Raw genomic sequence first — 20,822 nt, forward strand, 5'->3', positions numbered from 1 at the left:
CTAAACACTTGAAATTTTAAATGTAGGTTACTTGGAAATGGATCAAACTTTTTAATTCGATTTGAGCCGAAAAACTAAATGTTAAAAGTTGAAAATTGGGGTCAAAGTAAAAAATAAAATTGAGCTCTGCTGTTTCTACCAAATTACTCAGCCAATTTTTGGTCTAAAAATTTGAAATTTTACATAAAGGGTATTCAGAGATTTTTAATCGGTTTGGGTCGAAAGTTAGAGCTGCCAAGAACTGAAAGTTCTAAAGATTTGCCCTTTGCGGTTTCTATCAAACTACTCAGACAATTTTGGGTCTAAAGACTTGAAATTTTAGATGTAGGTAACTTGGACATGAGTAAAACATTTTAATTTAAGTCCCAAATAATAAATGTTAAGGGGTCAAAATTGGGGTTAAAGTTAAAAAAAAAAAAAAAACAGGCCGCTGCGGTCTCTACGAAATTACTCAGACAAATGTTGGTCTAAACATTTGAAATCTTACATAAAGTGTAATCACACGTAGGGCAAGTTTTGAACAGTACATAGGGCCCGAGCAAAGTCAGACTGAACTGCTAGTTATCTTCTAAATGCATGCAAATTTTCGTGTAGTTTCCGCCCATAGAACCAAAGATATGAGCATTTCAATATTCAATTTGGCGACGAGTATCCATATTTAAATGTACCACCTTTTGGGGTCAATTTTATGAGTTCGAAATCTCGACAACTACTGATCATAATTTAACAGATGAAGGCTCATTAGAAAATTAATGACCGGAACTGTGTAATGGGATATGCGGCATTTACCCATAACGTCGCACATTACTTATTTCAAGAAATGGGGGTTACTTTTCTATATTAATTTAACGTAAAGTGAGCGCCTATTTTATGGCCATCTTTGTTCATTTTATGTTAAATTAATGTAGAAAGTAATCCCCCACTTTATAATTTCTTCACATCTTGGAAACTACTCGTTTCCTGGGATTTTTACTTTTATTTTCGTTTTCAGCCACCATATAATAGTTGTAAATTTAAAGAATTTTTTCGTGGGAAGAAAGATACTGCATCTCTACTAATACCTCAACCATAGTCATTTGTTTTCCTAGTTTTGCATATGAATTACAAAATATCTGATATTTCCCCAAAATCTCTGACCTTGATGGAGAGAAGACTAAAACTTGCTGCTATAGTTTCAAATGATCTGAAATAACAGCAAGGAGAGACTTGATTGCAAATATTTCTCATATGTTATATCTCCCCTCTTTGGTTTTCATACATAACGTAAATTTCACAGTGTATAAAGCTTATTTTATACTGGAGATATTCATAATCGTACCCTATTTTCACAAGATGGGAGTATTTTATCTGGTTTTTTATTTATAACATCTTTTCCCACACTTACCGTGTTAAAGAGAGAATCAGACGCCATCTTGAATAAATAAAAAACCGGATAAAATACTGTTAAAAACTCGCTCAATATATGTTACAGTGACATAGGTTGACATATATTCGGCGGGTTTTTAATAGTATTTTGTATAGTTTTTTATTTATAACACCTTTTTCCATACTTACGGTGTTAAAGAGGGTGTGAGACGCCATCTTGAATTTTCGAATACATCGGTAAACACTGTATGTTTTTCGAGCTGAATAAATATGTTACATTGAATAAAAACACAAAAAATATATGCAGTTTGGCAGAAAAGTAACTTATCTTTCCTTTGATAACATTTATTTGTTATATATTTGTTTTTTGACAACTTTTTCGAATCTATGTGTACAGTAATACAAACACCCATTTTGTGTTTTATATACATAAAGTACAATTGTTGAATGTTACTGTTTTGATTATATTCGTTTGGGGGGGGGGGCACAATTAAAAAATTAAGAAAGATTAAAATGAAGCGAAATTTAAGTTTCCGTTCCATTTTTACAACAACCGTAAAACAGTGTATACTCAGCAAGTTTTATCGTAATTTATAAGCATATTGAAACACTAAATCAACATTTTATTTATTTTTTTGCATAATTAATGATGTAAATATTTTTCTGTTTATTTTCTTAACATCTGTTAAAAAAAAAAAAATAATTTGTACATTCTCTTGAAAAAAAGAATCAAACTTTTCTCTACTTTCACATGTGTTCCATTTTAACAAACTGGGCCACAGCAACGCGTGGCCGGGTGCAGCTAGTATATATATATATATATATATATATATATATATATATATATATATATATATATATATATATATATATATATATATATATATATATATATAGCGTGTCAGGAGGCGATGAAAAATATCCAATAAAGTGCTCGATCGTGGATGTGAAAGCTGAAGATACATTCATTATGACACTATATATACATATTTCAAAGTCGTACCATTGGGTCTATTACGCCGAATCAACCATAAGAGGTTGGAAAAAAAAAAAAAAAACAGCGTAAGTTCGTCAGCGACAATGAAAAACTCTAACGAACTTAGGCGGGTTTTTCCAACCTTTTATGGTACGACTTTGAAATATGTATATATAGTGCCGTAGTAAATATTGTGATATATATATATATATATATATATATATATATATATATATATATATATATATATATATATATATATATATACATCAGGTTGACAAGAAAATTCTTACGGTTTTTAACTATTAAATTCAGATGAACACATCTCGGCTCAAACAAAAAATGTATTGATCGAAATAAACACCATAAGAATCAACACACATTTAGCAACACAAGACAAGTTTATTTATGCCAGCAATGTAAAAAATATCTTGCGTTCTGGTGGCGATGAAGTCGCTGAAGGCGTTTTTGATATCGCTTACATTTTTGAAGCATTTCTTACTTGTCAAAGCTTGAAAAAGTGGTAGTCGGTAGATGAGAGATCTGGAGAATATGGCGGATGAGGTAGAGTTTCGTTGCCTAATTCGTTCAACTTCTGCAGTGTCGGTTTAGCAATGTTCGGTCGGGCATTGTCGTGGAGAAGAATTAGGCCTTTTCTGTTGATTAATACTGGGTGTTGTTGTCGAAGTTTCTGATGCATTTTATCCATTTGTTGACAGTACATCTCTGCCGTAAGGGTTTCGCCTGCATAAAAAAAAATGTAATGGATGAGGCAGTTGCAGACCACCAAATAGTCAGCACAACCTTCTTTTGGTGCAACTCTGGCTTCCGGAAATGTTGTGGGGCTTCGTCGGCGTCTAAACACAGCTGAGCATCGCCGGTTTTTGTAAAGAACCCACTTTTAATTGCATGTCACAACCTGATCGAGAAACGGATCGTTCTTATTGCATAAAAGAAGGAATGATTACACTTCATAACGGCGTTTCTTTTGGTTGTTATTCAATTCGTGACGCACCCATTTTTCAATTTGTTTTTCTTTTCAATCTCTCTCAAGTGGTTGGAAAATTTCATATACGTTTCGTCTAATTCAGAAGCCAGTTCTCGAACAGTTGTGTGTGGATTGGCTTTGACTAAGTTTCTTAATTGATCGTTCAGTAGTGGTTCCTGAACCAAACGCTCCGTTGATATTGCAAGCTGTTTCAGCAGCTTTTCGGACTAGCTTGAATTGAAATAAGAAAATTGTGCGGTTTTGCTTTTTCCATCTTGTATTCAATGTTCTGATAAGAAGACATAATTGTTTTAAAACGATTGTAATATAAACGATTAGATTGAGCGAAAAACACTCTTTAAAATGATATATATATCATTAAAGTTAACGTAAAACTTATTAATTAGTAAAGTTAACGAAAACTTATTTGAAAATATATCATTTGAAATCAAAATTAAAAATTCCGCAAGTACTTTCTGGTCAACCTAATATACATATATAATAATATGCCTGTACGTCCGTGTGTATGCGTGTGTGTGTCCTTCCTTCGCTAAAACAATAACTTTTTATGGCCAATTTCTATTAAATGTCTGTGGTTCTTAGCAATACACAAAGACGCTATCGTCGTCCTAAATAGTCTCAACCAAGCTAGGGACCACGCCACAGGTTCAAGAGGGTTGTGACCGCGGTTCTAGACAACATATTGGAATTAATATGTAATTCATTCCAAACCTTTTGTTTCGAAGCTTTCGTAAAGAAGCATTCCCATTTTACTGTCATTAATTTTTAATTCAAACTGATGTCAGAACACGTGAAAATGAATCGACATAACATTTTGTATAAAGCAACGGCCGTTACAACTATCGACATCATCTTCTATTAACATAATAAAAGCAGTTGTCTACGTTTTTTTTTTCTTTCTTACAGTTTGCTGAAGCTGGGGATGAAGCATCCTACCGGACGCCAAAAATTCACCCGCTGACTGAGACATTCCAACCGAGAGATCTTTTTAAGATTCTTACCGTCCCTTTAAATGCAATTCTTTAAATCTCTCTTGCACCTGGATCACCGGGTATATTTGCCGGGTAGTTATTTTTTGTTCCTTTTCGCGAATGCATTTGTTCCTATGATAACTGGAATGATAAAGATCTTCCTAAGATTCCAGTTTCTTTTCATATAATACATAAGACCTTGTTATTTTGTTATCTTTTCCCTTTCAGTTTTGTTTAACCCAGCATCATTGAAAACACTGACTTCTACTAAGGTTGCTTCTTTCTCCTTTTCTTGTCCCATATCACTATGTCAGGTTTTATGTTTTCGTTTTCTAGGTATGTAGCTGAAGAAATTACATAGCCATAGTGGATGATTGATGATTTATTTCCGACTGTTTTTTTTTTTTCTGGCAAATGTTCCAAGGATTTGCAGCTGCATCCAATATTCAAATTTTACAGATCGTCAAATGCAGATATTTATGCACTCTATTGTGTCAGGTCGTATAGTAGCCATCCTCTAACAGAACATTACAGTTGCTTAGACCACTCATTTTCTTAAAAGCATTAGTCAAGTCTTGATCTTGGGCAGCCATTATAATTCTCTCCTGATCGTAGTGGAGCAATGGATCGATCCTCTTTTCAGTCAGTCTATGAAGCCCTCGCTCTCTCTCTCTCTCTCTCTCTCTCTCTCTCTCTCTCTCTCTCTCCCTCCATCCTCTCCCCCCTCTCTCTCTTTCTCTCTCTCTCTCTAGTAATTTAATAATTAATTTAATAATTATTTGATAATTATTATAGTAAATAACTATATATATATAACATTATATATATATATATATGAGAAAAAATATATATGACAATATATATATAACAATATATATATGAGAAAAAATATATATGACAATATATATATATATATATATATATATATATATATATATATATATTGTCATATAACAATATATATATGAGAAAAAATATATATATATATATGAAAATATATATGTATATAGTCATCCACATACAGTACTGTTTCGCTGTTTCACAGCTCATCGGTGCTGCTACACAAGGTAGTTCAAGACAGGATCAAAACCCGACCATCCCATATGACAGTCGGAGCGCTATTCGGCTGCTACTATGCGGGCAGTGAATTAACAATGTTTTGTCATTGTCCAAATACCTAAGTTAAATTTGTTTACACATGCGCTAATGGTAATTTGTATATCATTTTGTAGTGTCTACTCCGGGACTAAAATTTGACAGAGATTTTTGAATTGTGACCGTTTCCGGAGAGCTCTAAAAAAGAGGATAAAAAAAAACCGTGGCGCCAAATTCGAGTGCCCTCTCTTCCTCTTTCGCTCGCTGATCCTTGAGGAGTTAACACGCGCTACTGCTGTGTCTGTCAAATGTGCGCGACACGCGCTATGCCAGTTCTCATAATGAAACCAAAAAAAAACCATTCTTCTTACCTTTTCACGCCACTTTTCACTCGAACGGCTATTCAAAAGAAAAATATTTAATTTATCTTTTCTTTTCGACTTTACGCCAAAAAAGAGAACATTTACCCAGTCAGTAAAGATACCATATCGGCGACAACGGCAATAAAGGCCGTTCTTAAAATTCCGCCTTTCTGGACACACGACCCGACGTTGTGTTTCGCCCACTTGGAAGCTCAGTTTTTCACTTAGCAAATTCACAGCGAATTAACTAAGTTGAACCACGTGGTGGCCGCACTCACGCACGAAGTGATGGCTGAAGTCCGCGACTTGATAATGGCACCCCCAGGATCTATTTCTTATGACACTTTTAAGTCGGAGTTAATCAGAAGAACAACCGACTCCCAACAAAAGCGTCTCCGGCAACTGCTGATCGAGGAGGAACTCGGCGACCGAAAACTATCCCAATTACTGAGACGGATGAAACAATTAATGGGCAAAAGCGTTCTACCGCCGGACATCCTCAAACAATTATTCGTTAGTAGGCTGCCGTCCAGTATTCAGATGATACTAGCGTCTTCCAAAGACACCACCTTGGTCGAGGAATTGGTGGAGTTGGCAGACAAAATCATGGAAGTAACGGTTTCAGTAGCCCCGGTGCACGCACAGGCACCAGAAGATTCCTTTCCCGAAACCTCAGGCACCTCCACATATATCGCGAAGAACTGGAGAGACAAGCTCAACTAATCCCAAACCTGAGTGACCAGATTCGTGATATGGAGCTCAGACCAAGCAGATACCCGCGTCCGAGCGGACAGGACCGTTCTCAACCACGAAGTAACAGTCGAAATGGTGAGAGGCTGTGTCGATTCCATGCACGTTACGGCGAAAAGGCTTTCCGATGCCGCAGGCCTTGCTCTTTCATGAAGAACGATAAGCAAGCGGGAAACGGCCAGGCCAGGTGGTAGGGGCGACCGACACCCCTGGCAGAAACCACATTTGTCGTACCCTTTACGTCACAGACAAGAACACTGGTACACGATTCCTCGTTGATACCGGTGCAGAAGTCAGCATAATCCCCAAGGAACTGTTGAAAGAGAAACGTACCCCGTCGACTTTCTGTCTACAAGCCGTGAATCACTCATCTATTCCGACTTTCGGAGAAAAGTCGTTAACATTAGACCTGGGATTCCGACGCAACTCCCAATGGATTTTTACTATGGCGAAGCTGCTCATTCCAATTTTAGGAACGGATTTCTTGCATCATTTTGGCATACTTGTGGACGTCAAACGCGGCAAATTAATCGACAATAGCACTGGACTTACCGTGCAAGGGAAGATTAATAGAAAGATGACGATAAGCCCGGTCATATTGAAGGATGCTACAGACCCATACACAGACCTCTTAAAAGGTTTCCCTAATATAACTCGTTCTGTTGTTAGCAACGATAGAGTTACACACGATGTTACCCACCACATCCAAACCAGAGAACCTCCTGTGAGCGCGCGCCCAGGCAGACTCAAACCTGAGCGCCTGAAAGTCGCCAAGCAAGAATTTCAGCACATGTTGGATTTGGGTATTATTCGACCCTCCGACAGTAATTGGTTATCGCCACTCCACATGGTGCCCAAAAAGTCAGCAGGCGACTGGCGCCCTTGCGGGGATTATCGAGCACTGAACAATCGCACGACTCCAGATAATTACCCCATTCCTCACCTCCAGGATTTTTCAAACTCTCTCCATGGTAAATCGATATTCTCCAAAATCGATCTGGTCCATGCGTACAATCAGATTCCTGTGGACCCTGAAGATATCCCCAAAACTGCTATAACTGCCCCATTCGGAGTTTCTACGAATGCCCTTTGGACTGAGAAATGCTGGCCAGTCCTTCCAGCGATTTATAGACGCAGTCTTACGCGGATTACCATTCGTTTACGCATACATTGATGATCTACTCGTAGCGAGTTCATCCGAAAGCGAACACGTGCAGCATCTACAGCAACTGTTCCACAGATTGTCAGAATACGGTGTTATCATCAACCCCAGCAAGTGTGAGTTTGGAGTCTCTTCGCTTTCCTTCCTGGGACATTTAATTGGTTCGGAAAAAGTCCAATCCATTGTTTATTACCCGCCTTCCACTTCCCTTCGTAAACTTCAGGAATTCTTCGGGTTGATAAATTTTTACAGGCGTTTCGTTCCTCACTGTGCCGAAATCGCACAGCCCTTAACGGATGTACTCAGGAACAAAAAGAAAAAAAATGAAACAATCACTTTGAACGGAACGGAATTACACTCCTTCAACAGAGTAAAAGAAGGGTTAATGGCTGCCACTATGTTGGTTTTTCCCCACCCACACGCTCCCCTATCCCTGTCAGTAGACGCATCTGATGTGAGCATTGGAGGGGTATTACAGCAGTTTGTAGACAACACGTGGCAACCACTATCTTTTTTCTCCAGGCGACTTCAGAATGCTGAGACCAAATATAGTACCTTTGGCAGAGAACTTTTAGCCGCCTATTGTGCGGTCAAGTATTTTCGCTACATGCTAGAGGGATCGAACATACCCATTTGTGATCCTCGATACATCTTCTATCATTATATGTAATCAGTTTTTTTAAAATAGTCAACCATATTGGAGCCTATTCGTGACCAGGCACACACACACACACACACACACACACACACACACACGTTCAGCTTTATATATATATATATATATATATATATATATATATATATATATATATATATATATATATATATGATTTCACCGCGGCTTGCTTAATACTTTCTTGTGTGTGGCGTGTTTGCTGATGTAGCATAGTACTCGCCTCGCATGTAAAAGGCTCGAGTTTCTAATCCCAAGTTCAGATATGTCTAACTGCTAAGCACAAATGAGGAAAAAACTCGAGTCTTTGACTTCCAGTTTGTTGGCTGTCATGGCTCTTGTGAGCTGCAACATTGTTTGACTGTGGAAATATTTCCTTGTTTTTATTAATAAAATCGAGTGAAATGGGAGACGATACGTTAAAAATAGAGATATAGTATATTAGAAAAATAGAAAAGAAAAAAAGGGATACACTATATGTCTAAAATATTGATACGTATGATATCACCTAGAGACTGATCAAATTCAAACCTAACAGAAATTCCCTCTGCTTGCCGAGAGAAAACTTCTTCAAGCAAACGTGAATAGTCTCCAAAATCCTTAGGTGATAAGTCAAATGAGCATGACTCATAATAATGAATGAGTCAGTGTTAAGTTCGTGGCATATGCCGGGTTTTTGAGCAAATGCTCAGCTATAGAAGACCTGGATGTGTTAATAAGAGTCTGTTGGTAGGTAATCCTATTCCTGATTTTGCTAAGTACGTGCTGTGGGTCTCTACTATCGAGTCTTAACGACGTCCAACCCACTTAGTCAGCTGGCGAAACCAGCCAGCTGCCCTCCTCGATTAAATCAAAGAAATACAAAATTTGTGTGTGTTTTTTTCTTCGCTAAAGCAATAACTTTTATGGCGAATCTAAATGTAAGTGGTTACTTTATATATATATATATATATATATATATATATATATATATATATATATATATATATATATATATATACAGATATATATATATATATATATATATATAATTATTAATTTTATTATTTATAAAATATTTTCATTTTTTATTTAAATATCTATTAAACATTTTTACGTGCATAAAAGTTATCCATGAACATGCATATTTCTGAGTATCACTTGTCTTCAGCATGACTAAACTTTTTGATAAGGATCAAACGCGTCACCGCTCGATAAGTAGCCTAGTTTTTTACCATTAGACCACGGGACCATATCAATTTTTATACACGATTTCTATCGTTTTTAAATGCAAGATTGTTGATTCATTATATATATATATATATATATATATATATATATATATATATATATATATATATATATATATATATATATATATATATTATTTTTAAAATGTTTTTAAAATATAATTACGAATCTCGCTAGATTCAGCCACTCTGATGACTCGTAGACGACGAAACACGTGTCAGTGGGTAATTATATTTAAAAAAATATATATATGCTGCTCCCCATGTGGGGGTACCAAGTTTATTAAAGGGAAAATTTTTCCCAACTCGCATTTAGGTAAAAATGCACTTTCGTAATTATTTGAATACATTAAAAAAAAAGACGTATCGAAAAAAAAACAAATAACATCTCTCTCTCTCTCTCTCTCTCTCTCTCTCTCTCTCTCTATATATATATATATATATATATATATATATATATATATATATATATATATATATATATATATATATATATAGCGATTCTTTGTGGTAGTTACTTTTCGCTCCCTGGTGCCTTTTCGGGAGCAGTTACCTGCCCTTTATTTACATTCTAGTTTCCCCCATTTGAAATGTATTATTTGTAATTATTAATTGTTTTTATTATTTATTAAATATTTGAATGTTTTTTATTCAAATATCTATTAATTATTTAAATAATATCAGAATAAAAAACATTTGAATATTTAATTTTAAAAAATTAATAATTACAAATAATACCTCCCAAATGGGGGCGACTAGAATGTAAACAAAGGGAAGATAACTGCTCTAAAAAAAGCGCTCCTTGCAAAAGGAAAATATCACAAAAAATCGCTAATAATAAATAAATAAATAAGCATATATATATATACATATATATATATATATATATGTATATATATATATATACACACGTGTATATGTGTGTGTGTGTGTGTGTGTGTGTGTGTGTGTGTGTGTGTGTGTGTGTGTGTGTGTGTGTGTGTGTGTGAGTATTGGGGTGGAGAGGGCTCCTGTAAGCCGTGGTGAAGGCAACCTTTCTAGGAGAAGCAAATCTCTGTTTTAAAAAACCATAAAGCGGAAGACCATTACCCGTATTAAGCTGGTCTGTAGTTTAATTTGTTGCTGGCTATCTTGCTCTTGCTTGTTGCTGGATCTGAACATTTTGAACCGAGAGAGAGACTTAGCTGTCGTACAAAGCTAAGACTCTGTAACATCATATTTGTATAGATACTCCCTCAGGCATTTGGGCTCATGGATTTTAAATGTCTGAGGGAGTGGCACTCGTCTGACAAGAATGGATTAGGTCTTTGCTAATGAAGCTAGGGATGGCTTCTGTTGCCGGGTTTGAATCTATCGACTGGTGTTAATCGTGGCACATTGCACTGACTTTATAAAACTAACTTTGTGCGTTCGTTCCCTATGGACTCGAAAACGGTCGGGCCAATTTTTATGAAATTTTACACGAAGGTACGTTATATATTTTGTATCGGAATGTCTTAGATGAATATTGATAATCCATGATCGAAATAATCCGATGAAAAAAAAAAAGTGTCGCCACTGTTACAAAGTCTAAGTGTACAAGTGTTTGTCAGGATAATTTAGCAGGAAGATATTTCTCCCTACAAGTGCACACATGTTTACATATGCGTTAACATGTAGGGACCCAACACGTTGTAGACTCTGTCGCAAGGGAGATAAAGACGAGGAAGAAGAAAAAATTCATTTCGTTTTATGTCTTAAGAAAATGCCTTTATTCCTCATTCTCCTACCATGTGTGACTTCTCGTTACGGTTGTGACATCACCCACGTCTCTAATATGATTGTGATCCTGATCCTCTCAAACATGGTCAAGAACGTGATCCTGATCTTCTCAAACATGATGGTCTGCAAACAAGCTCTTCATTTTATCTCTTTTTATTTTCTTCCTCACTGTGACGTCACTTCACACACAGCTTTGTATTTGCATACAACTGCCATATGCAGATCCGTGCTCTGGGTCACTGCTATATATGGAAGGGAACAGACCCCAGTAATTAAAGAAAGACGTAAATAGGATTAAAAATTATATTTATTATAAGGAAAAGGCTAGAATCGAACTCAGTATTCAAAAGTTAAAAGTGAATGCATATTGCAATCTCAGGAATTTAGTGAATTGACCATTGTGTTTAGAAATAACTAAATAATGATGCAACTGGTAGGTTAGATATCGGAGAATATAAATTAAGGAATATCTTTGTTTTGTCAGAAACGTGTTGGACATATGCGTATGTAAATCCACGTAAGGAATCACATGGTTGGACACGTTTTTGACGTCACAAAGAAAGATAGATTTTCAATACACTCAGTTAAGTCAGTCAAATCGGAGAGAGAGAGAAAGAGAGAGAGATAGAAAGAGAGAGAGGGAGAGCAGTAGAGACAGATCAGTTAGGGTCAAGTTGTGAAGGAGGAGAGTTAGTTAAGCTCCTTCCGGAAGGGAAAGAAAAGGAAGAAAGACAATGTAGCAATCGAATCCCTGATCATCTCATCCGGATGGAATAAAGATCATCAGAGGGTCGAGTTCGGAACAGTTAGAGGAGGAGAGTTAGCTGAAACCCTTTTGGAATTGACCAGAAAGAGAAACAAGAAAATGAAATTCTAAAGGCAATTGAATTCCTGACCATCATCATCACCAGCTGGGAGAATAAAAGATCATTATATTTATAAATATTCGTTCATCTTTCAACCTGAAAGGTGATGTGTTTTTGTCTATCGTATTTGTAAAAGAATTTGTATGTAACACCCTTCCAAGGTGTAACTGAGTCCCCCTCCTCAAAGGTGTTAACGTAATCTCTTCTTTCAATAATGAATTCTCATTTCCAATGTGTTATAAATAAGAACTGTGTGTAATCTTATTGTCGCCCCCGTTATATGAATGTCTTGTCCCCACTACAACACAAGTAAACCTTAACTAAATATCAAAAATAATATAATATTCAGCGCCCAAATAAAATCCTCTCGGTATGACTATGCTACGCTGGCCTATACGAGGTTTGGTGCCCCTTTACTATGCGATGTCGCCTATAGTTACAACACTAAGTTGGATAATCCCCTAGACTAACTGAATTCTGGTCCTGGAATCCGGAGGTAAAAGAGAATTTAATGGAACACGCAAATCTCATAGAGATAATGTGTCTAGAAAAGGTTCCCTTGTTTTCTGAGAACTTCGACTGAAGCAAAAAGGATACAACATCAGACTGAAGGTCGTTTGCTTGAGGTTCTGTCATTGACATATAAACATATACACATACCTAACCATGTATACGAGGTCGTTCCAAAAGTAAGGCCTCCAATTTTTTTTAACTCAAAAGCTGAAACGTTGAAGCGTTAAAAAAGACGGCGCGGTACAATTAAAACAAGCGACATTTTTGTGCTCCAGAATTTATTTTTCTACATAGTCACCATTATTCTCAATGCACGTTTGCCAGCCTCTTTTGATGATTCGGTCGTAAAAATGCGGAGCGTGCTTTATCACTTACATCTCTGTTGCCACGCTGAAATCGATGAACTCATCTCTCAACTATACTGAGATCAACTGTATCGGCTTCGTATACATTCAACAGGTGCCGTGAATGTGCCGGTGAATGTTGATCAGTTCCATATTTTCTGTATAGAGGAAATCAATGACGCATCTCTGCTTCTGACGTACGTCAGTATCTGAAACAGAGAAGTGAGACTTACAGGTCATGAATGCATAAGTTCAGTCATCATAACAATACAATGTGCAATACCCTCTTATCCATTCGGGCAGAATAAAAAATAGAAGGCATTATTTTTGGAATATACCTCGTAGATAAAGGTATTAGCCTACATGCATAGTCTAATATATAAAGGGCTATATGTCTGTATGTTTGTCTGTCTGTCTGTCTGTCTCCATATTTTCAAACTCTATCTCCACCGAAACCAAAAGTGTCAGAGCAGTACTATGGGCCTTAAATGATTGGATTTTTTTATAGACCATTCTTTTATGGGTCTTTAGCCGGTTAAAATAGTTTTTAAGGGGCCCCAAAACGGTAAAAACTGAAAAAAAAAGCGTTGTTTTTTTTTTTACATGGAGTTCACCACTTATCAAGGCCCAATGGCCACTCAGGGATAAGGGTTATTGTGTGTACAGTAATCAAAGGGATAGTGTAGCAATAGTACTGACAGTTCATATCAGTGTCATGTTAGTAAAGTGGTAACGTCGCCGGCTTTGAATGCTACAGTTTTGTTTTCGGTTTCGATGATGGAACCCAAATACCTTTTTACTTTTTAAATCACGACTCTATAATTAATATATACGAAATCTGGACGAATTAAAATATCATATTTAAACGTATTTTACATCCGGGCAAAGCTGGGTACCCCCGCCCTCGCTAGTATATCATGCTATATAGATAATCGAATATTATATACAAATATATGCTAGATATATATATATAACATATATTCCAAAATTCATGATGTTGACCATCTTATAATTTATTCCTTTGATTCCGTTGACATTTACAATTCTTGACAGTATCTGTTTCGTAGCGCAAAATCAATCATTCAATTATTATATCAATCAGTGAATCTATTTTGCCCTTAACTCATCAGAAGAAATAGCAACAATCAATCTGATTGATATAATGATTAAGTGATTTTTTCGAATATAGACTTTTGTCATTTATTCACTATATTGCTCTGTAATTATATTAAGCTTCTTAAATAAGGATTGGTATATATTATAAGAAAATAAAATATATTTCCACAGAAATATATATATATATATATATATATATATATATATATATATATATATATATATATATATATAATATATACAGATATACACTATCTATCTATCAATCTATATATCTATGTATATATATATATATATATATATATATATATATATATATATATATATTTAAGATGCATAAATGAGAACGTGCACGACAACGTCATTTCCAATGGGCGTGGCAATAAGTCTATGAAACCAGCACCTGTCTATATTTTGATGAATAATTTCGATGTGCGTACAGACATCACACAATCTTCCATTGAACTGAAGAAAATACATTATTCAAGTATGTCGCCATTGTCCCGGCTAAAACCGGAAGTCATATATTATTCAGGAAGCGAAAGATAGATACAAAGGATTATTATTGTAACACTGTGGTCCCTAAAGAGGGAAGCACGTACGAAAATAAATTAACAGCTAGGCATATCGATATATACACTGTCAGACGAGCGCAGTTATGGGAATAAATAGACAAATGTATGAAAGGTTGGATATTTTAGAAAATAATTAACGAAAACATTGATTACGGGTCACTGTAACTCACCATTTTGTTTATTAAATCCGTCGTGTTTTTTTCTAAATTATCTTTATCTTTATCTCTATCTGTACTTTTATATAAAAGTTACTTTTTGTGTGTGTGAGTTCCTTCCAAACTCTTGCAAATTTCACACAAAGGTAATTTATCTGTCTGGCAGTGTTCTTAGATATGTTTTGTACAGAAATTCAGATAAGTATTGAAAATCGAAAAAATCTGATCTTAAAAATAATCTTTCTCTCTCATAGATAAAAAAGAATTTTTATAGGGGAATATTTTACGTTACATCAGACAAGGGAAATAATAAAATCTCAGCAAATCAGTTCTTCTTTAAACACACACACACACACACACACACACACACACACACACACACACACACACACACACACACACACACAGAGGATGAGCAAATCTATCAAACCGGGACTTCATCTCTAGGGTGACAGCTTGTGATGTATCAAAGGCTTTCAATAGGATTTGGCACAAAGGTTTGTTTCAAAAACTTGATAGCTATGGAATAACTGTAAATGTCCACAAAACTATAAAATCCTTTCTCGCCGATAAAATAGTTGTTGATGGACAGACGTCGTAATATCGATGGTGGCGTACCTTCATAAATGATCTTCCAAATCATATCCAGAGATCATTCGTTGATATCCACGCAGATGACTCCCTTTCTCACCCTTCCCCCTCTCTCAATCTCTCTCTCTCCCTCTCTCTCTCTCTCTCTCTCTCAACCCCTCTCTTTAGACTTGGAGTAAGTCATGCAATGAAGAAAAAATTGATTGTTACTTTTAATACCTCCAAAACCAAACTTCTCTTTTTTCACCACCAATACTCTGATGTTCATTTCTACCCAGTTGCAATGAATTGCTCTGCCTTTAATCAATCTCTCCTCCTTTGATAAGATACTTGGACTAACTTTCACTCCAGTTCTGAAGTGGAAGATTTACATTAAATTTGTTTGCTGGAAAAATGTTTGGATCATGCTATCGCTCGAGAAGATATCACATCTCTGACGCAATCCTCTACCTGAATAAAATTCAGATCTGTCTTTAGATGGAGTACTGTTGTCAGATTTGGGGAGTACTCTTCTTTAAAAAAAAAAAAAACTGACCACAATCTGAGGTGTGTGTGTGTGAGGAGGGGTAATCTCTTCTCTTTTCTGCAGCTCATTTCTCTATGAAAAGAAATTGCTAGCATGTCTCTACCGTATACTTACCTTCATACATAGTAGGTGCTCGACTGATCTCTAATCCATCCTCATTGCCTGTAAAACATGCACAGAGAGTACTCATCTGGCTACAACTACAGCAAAGAACTTTCATTTTTCTCTTTTTGTGTCAAAAATTAAGCAAAACTTCCATAAACAAAGTTTCTTTCCTAGAGCGTCCCATCTGTGAAATAATATACCACAGGACTGCTTCTCAACTTACTACAACATGGTCGCATTCAAGTCTAATGTAAACAAATACTTGTATGGCTCTTTTGCTGAATGAACAATTCCTCTCAATTTCCTGCCCAACCCACTGCTTATTTCTAATTCTTGCATGGTGGCACTCATCACGAAACTAATATTTTTAACCTTTGTCATCGAATGGTCCCCAGGTTTTCATAAGCAGTTACCCTTTTGTAAAAAAACAAAAAACAAAACGATTTTCATGTGACACTTTGAATGAGTGATGTCATCTGACAAGATTATGCAACAGTGCTGGTGTCGCAGTTGTAGAGATTACAGACGACCACAACAGCAGCCACAGCTCATGGTTTACGATTTTGAGTCTGTATTTTGTTTCTAAGCTCGGCGTTGATTAGTGGAAACACTCAACTTCTTTTCTGGCTTGCTCAAACAGGCCATCTCTAAGATGAGCCGGGTGCATAATAGAAGTTGTTAAATAAGATTAACACAGATGATACTTCTGCTTTTCTGGTCAGGGGACAAAAGTGAGCTGAACCCTTTCACTGCTCTTCTTTCAACCCCAATCTTCTCTCTTGGAGTGCAACTAAACCCCCAGGGCCTTCCAGCCCTGGTGTTTGACAAGAAGCACTGTAGACTTACTATAACACATGCACACACATACATACATGGCCCTACATTATGACCATGTCATCCCTACAGCCACCTACCTTGAAAATGCTGCTGTCAAACCTGACATAGTTATACAGAAGTCAGAAAGAGTTGCAACCTTGGTTGAAGTGAGTGTCCCTAATGATGGAGGACTGAAGAGAGCTGAAAGAGAAAAACAGACCAAATATCAAGGTCTCATGTATGATATGAAAAGAAACTGGAATCTTAGGCAGATATTAATCATACCAGTTATTATAGGTGGCACAGGGCTTATGAAGAAGAACCTAAAGTCCTACCTAACTAATATTCCTGGTGAACCAAGTGCAAAAGAGATCCAGAAAATTGCACTTAAGGGAACAATGTGGATACTAAAAAGAGCTCTCGGCTGGTTTCAATAAAAAGCAGGGCAATGTTGGCAGCTGGTTTGGCTGCCCCAGCATTACAATCTTCAAAGGAAGAAAATTTAAAAAAAAAAAACATGGCCCTGAACACCATTTGCTACAACCATTATAAACAGTTTCCTCCACTCTGTTTCTGCCTAAATATAAATATAAATTCCACAGAGAAAACTTCTTTCCTAGTAGTGCCCGCTGTGGAACTCTGTTCTACTTGCCTGCTTTCCAGTTGACTACAACATGATTGTCTTCAAGTGCTATATAAACAAGTTTTTGTTGAGCCGTCCCCTTAAATAATCAAATTCTACCCAATTTCCACCACTAATGATCACTATCCTGTAGTCTCAGTGACAAAAGTACACTCATTAACGCTTATCCTCGAGTGGCTTTTGGATCTCAAAAAAGAAAAAAGTAAAAATGTATTAACACACAGGTTACTTTGTCTTTCTTGGCCAAGAGACAAACGTGATATATATAGAGAGAGATATTTGCTGTCATTTGAGAGAATTTACACAAGATCGCCACAAAATTATAGACTGCTTATCTATGGACATAAAAACGATTGTCATCAGGTATGAACATTATTTTCGGCAAATCTCAAGTGAATCATAATCACAGTATAAAGCTTCCTAGTATCTGAAAGACATTACTTTTTCAAAGAACTGAAATGATTTGATTTCTTAACATGAACCCTCCCCCTATTTAAAGAGACAATAATTTTTCCAAGTGGAGAAATGAAATCTTGAGTGGTAAAACCCTAAGGCAGAAATATTTCTCATTTCTTCAGTGGTCTATTTCCTCCTAGTTAAATATTTCTACCACAGCAAGTCCTTCAACTACATCCATTGCAACAAATAGTCCAGCAAAAACCAAACAGCCATCTGTGGATCTCTCCAGAATGTGCTGCTGCCATTGCGCACAGAAATCACTTTTTCCATTGCTTCCAAGGTAATAGATGTACTGAGACTGAAGCCGCTTTCAGGACTGCCAGCAACCACTGTAAAAGAGTAATAAAAAATACGAGAGAGTTGTATGCTCAGTCCGTTAAGTCCAAAGTAGCTGAACAGTGGTTTGGTTCCCACCAGTTTTGGAAAATAGCAAACAGGGTCCTGAATAGAAGCATGTGCTTATCCCAACCATCATCGATGGACCTGAGATAATCTCGTCAGCATCAAACAAAACCAGACTCTTTGCCAAGAACTTTGCAGCTAATTCTACCCTATGCGACCAAAGCCGTCAAACCCCCTTATATCCGCCTGTATCAGAAAACATGCTATGCGACATACAAATATCTATGCATGATGTTGCCAAGCTAATGAAAAATCTTGATTCAGTAAAGCAACTGGCCTTGATAGCATTCCAATTATAGTGCTGAAAAAGCTTCAACCAGAACTAGCTCCCATACTTACAAAGCTGTTTAAGCATGGTTTTAAGGAGAATTGCTTTCCAACACCATGGAAAACCTCACCAGTATGCCCTATATTTCGTAAGAGTAAGTTAGTAAACTAAGCAATAAATAGCACTCTTTTTTAAGAATTCTGGTGATCGGTCATCTTCCTCTCAGTACAGACCAATTAACCTCTTGTGCGTCATGAGTAAGTTGCTGGAATCTGTGTTAAATAGAGAAGTAGTCAACCACCTCAGCAAAAATAATCTTCTTAGTGACATGCAATATGGTTTCTGTTCTGCTAGATCTACAGCAGATGTGTTGACGGTTATATCTCAAAGAATTAGTGAATCTCTTGATGAAGGCTTCCTTTCTAGGGCAATTGCTTTGACATATCAAAAGCCTTTGATTGGGTATGGCATAAAGTTCTACTTCATAAGAAACTACGGTATAACTGGAAATGTTTTCTCAATTATTAAATCATTTCTGTCTGAGAGATTCATAAGAGTAGTAGTTGATGGGCAGAAATCAAAAGCTCTCAGTAGTAATGCTGGAGTCCCTCAGGGATCCATCCTAGGCCTAACTCTCTTCCTGATCTACTCTCAATGATCTTCCAAATAACATCCTAAGATCATTTGTTGACATTTATGCTGATGACACTACCATCTATGGCAACACATCAAAGGCTGTAAATGACAATGTTATCTCTGACACTCTCTCCTCTGATCTAGAGCACGTTGTACAATGGGGGGAAAAGGTGGCTGGTTATTTTTAATGCATCTAAAACCAAGCTCCTATCTTTACATTATCACTGCTCTGATCCTCATCTGGCATCAATTGAAATGAATGGCTCTCGTCTTAGGGAGGCAGCATGTTTTGACAAGCTTCTGGGTCTGACCTTTACTCCTAATCTTAAATGGAACACGTACATCAAATCCGTTGCCAAGGCTGCTGGAAAAATCGTAGGCTCCTTCTACCGATACCGTAGATATCTCACTCCTGATGCAATCCTCTACCTATATAAAAGCCAGGTATGGCCAATAATGGAGTAGTGTCGCCACATCTAGGCAGGAACTGCTAGAAGCAGCTTATCCTGCCTTTACCAAGTTCAAAATAGACTTCGTAGCTTAGTGCGAGATACCCATTTCTCTTTCCTGGAACCTCTTTCTCACAGAAGAGACGTTGCAAACTTGTCTCTGCTTTATCGTTATTTTCATGGCAAGTGCTCGTCTGAGCTTCAATCTATGGTCCCCCCCTCACCAAACTTTCACAAAAAACACTTGTTTAGCCAAAACCACTGTCAATAGTTTCCCACACTCTTTATCTGTGCCTAAACCTAAACTTAGATTCCATGAACAAAGCTTCTTTCTTAGAACTGCACGCCTATGGAACTCTCTTTCATTTGTCTGTTTTCCAGCTGATTACAATCTGATTGTCTTCAAGTCCAACGTAAACAAGTTCTTCATGAACCATCCCTAAGTAATCCAATTTACAAAATTTCCACTATTTATGTATACCCATTAACCCTTATCCTCGAGTGGCCTCCGGGCCTTGATAAGTGGTGACTTTTATTGAAAAATGGGCAATTTCACCGATTTCAATGAAAATAAAATATGGGAGTGTGAAGCAATAGCTGTATCAGAATTTTCGGGGAATTTTTGACACCCCGCACACGAAACTGCAAATAAAATATAAAAACCTTGTAATTTCTCTTTTAAAAGTGGGTTGTTTATTTTCTTTATGGAATATACTTCCAAAATAAACTATTAAAGTTGTTTAAAAAATAATAGAAATATTATTTTTTATTTTTTAAAAAACAGTGTTTACAAAGTGCATGCGCGTTTCATGCAGCCATTTTTTTTACGTAATGAAATCAATTGAATTTATGAGTCAATTTTTTCTATTGGTTAAATTTGTACAATATTTTCAGGGTCAATGTGGAATCTTATGCTCTTTCCAATAAACTGAATATAATATTTTAGACAAAAGTTTTTTTTTTAATTCACCCTCCATTTTGAAATGTTTATTAGAATTTTAATAT

At 36.3% G+C, this 20,822-nt stretch overlaps 1 protein-coding gene and 1 long non-coding RNA gene across 2 annotated transcripts in view; one reads left to right on the forward strand and one right to left on the reverse strand.

Moving 5' to 3' along the window:
* The window catches only part of LOC145241437 (UBX domain-containing protein 11-like), a 303,692-nt gene that overhangs the window by 16,454 nt on the left and 266,416 nt on the right, over positions 1-20,822 (forward strand). The gene's annotated exons all lie outside the window — the stretch shown is intronic.
* The window catches only part of LOC145241439 (uncharacterized), a 54,896-nt gene continuing 47,040 nt past the window's right edge, over positions 12,967-20,822 (reverse strand). Inside the window, exons 2-3 of the long non-coding RNA XR_013862557.1 lie at positions 17,059-17,161; positions 12,967-13,285 (exon numbers count right to left, since the gene is read on the reverse strand). This is a non-coding gene — a long non-coding RNA (uncharacterized LOC145241439). The remainder of the gene's footprint in view (positions 13,286-17,058; positions 17,162-20,822) is intronic.

This window comes from Euprymna scolopes, chromosome 20 (assembly GCF_053919585.1).
Source record: "Euprymna scolopes isolate OS-2025 chromosome 20, ASM5391958v1, whole genome shotgun sequence".
In the NCBI taxonomy this organism is placed as follows: Eukaryota; Metazoa; Mollusca; class Cephalopoda; order Sepiida; family Sepiolidae; genus Euprymna; species Euprymna scolopes.